Source organism: Lactuca virosa, chromosome 2, assembly GCF_052849685.1.
Source record: "Lactuca virosa cultivar CGN04683 chromosome 2, Lactuca_virosa_CGN04683_v6, whole genome shotgun sequence".
In the NCBI taxonomy this organism is placed as follows: domain Eukaryota; kingdom Viridiplantae; phylum Streptophyta; class Magnoliopsida; order Asterales; family Asteraceae; genus Lactuca; species Lactuca virosa.
The window spans coordinates 277,195,748-277,197,574 of NC_136427.1; the positions used below are offsets into that span (position 1 = coordinate 277,195,748).

General features: G+C 33.0%; 1 non-coding gene across 1 annotated transcript; it reads right to left on the bottom strand.

Annotated features, from left to right (window-relative positions):
* Window positions 1-1,473: 1,473 nt before the first annotated feature.
* LOC145162075 (small nucleolar RNA R71) lies at window positions 1,474-1,580 on the bottom strand. The gene has a single exon (XR_013738932.1). It is a non-coding gene; the product is annotated as a small nucleolar RNA R71 (small nucleolar RNA).
* Between the last annotated feature and the right edge of the window lie 247 nt (window positions 1,581-1,827).

Genomic DNA, 1,827 nt, shown 5'->3' on the forward strand with positions numbered 1-1,827 from the left:
CTTGCTTTCGTTTAGATTAGATGAATTTTTAATTAATTATGTGTTGATTTCTTGTTTGATGGATTGATGAAGTTGGTTTTTGCTTTTAAATATTTTTTGATAAATTTAAACCTAGCTTGATTAAGTTTCTATCTTTATTGCCTTGTCTCAAATTTTGTATAGTTAAACTGCAGTTGATTGCATGAAATTGATTTACATAGTTGTTTATGATCATTAAATTGCTAGAGATAGATTGGCTATATCCTAACGTAGGTGATAAGTTAGTTTCTTAACTGTGTTAGAGAGCAATATTTTATCATAATATTTGCTCGATTACTAGACTTGACCAAAGAGTAGTAGTCTGTAGATTTTATCATTTACTGTCAAAATTACCTTTAAAATCAATTTAGTGTCCTTAACTTGCATGATAATTGGGGTTAAAGTTATTAAATTGAGTTATGCTAGTCAGTCTGACCATGATGACTAGTAACTTTTATTTGGTAACTAACGGAATTAATCTATTGTCTTTAAATAACCCATAGGATAAAAGAGGGATTCGAAGCTAAACGAGAGTATCTTTTTTTCTTGGTTTTAAATCGTCTTTTAGTCATTAATTAGGTATTTTAGTTTAAATTTTTCTGAACTTGTAAAATCAGATAAAACCCCCACTTTTAGTCGTTTTAGTTTAGCTTTTAGTAGTTATTTTATTAATTAAATATTGTTCCCTATGATCGACACCCGACTTACATATGCTGTTTTATAATCTGACTAGGTACACTGCCTATAAGTGCATAATTTAGCTAAGTAGTTAGGTTTATAAATTTAAAGCTAGATAGGTATATAAAGTGCACATCAAAGTTTTTTGCGTCGGTGCCAGGGGATGGCTTATTCTAGTTATAATTTAATTGCTTTTAGTTATTCGATCCTTTTTGTGGGGTAAAAGGCACAAGAAGTTACTTTTCTGCAATTAGTTAATTTTTTTTTCTTTCTAAGGTACAACCACATCGTGGTTATCTTCACCACGTCGTGGTCTCGCTTCAGTTAGTTTTTTGTTTATTTTTTGTTTGTTCCTTTTACGTGTGTTTTACTAGTTTTGTTTTAGTAAGAAATATGGAGGACATCACCACCATGTTAATGGATGAGTACAAGCGGCATATAAGGAACGACAACAAATGGGGTCTTTATTCACCAAAAATCCCAACCACAACAAAGTTTGAACTTTCGGGGAACATTCTTAATATGCTAAAAGATCTACCTTTTTATGGGAAGGAGTACAAGGACGCTTATGAGTACATAGAAGAGTTGGTGAAGATTTCAAATTACTTTAATGCACCAAACGTAAGTAAAGATGCGGTGATGCTTCGAATTTTATCGGTCATATTGAAGGATGAAACTAAGGAATGGCTAAAATCACTTCCCTTTGGAGCAATCACGACATAGGCTGATTTTAGGACTGAGTTCATAAACCAGTTTACCCCTCCTTCGAAGGTGGCGAAGCTTAAAAGAAACATACAAAATTTTCAACAATTAGAGGGGGAGTCTCTATACGAAGCTTGGGAGTGTTACAAGAGATTGTTATGGCATTTCCCTTAACATGACTTCAATGTTCAATAAGAAATCTCGATATTTTATGATGGAGTCAATGTGTGCACTCGCCAACTTCTAGACTTGTAAGGGCCCATGACAAGGAAAGATTCGGCAACAAATAAAGCTTTGATTGAAGAATTCGCTAAGCATTTAAGAGAGTATCACAACTCAAAGGAGGATTTCACCAAATAAAAATCAAGTAAATATGGATGTCAAATGCTATCAGTGTAGTAATTGCAAAGCTCGATGCAATGGAAGAAA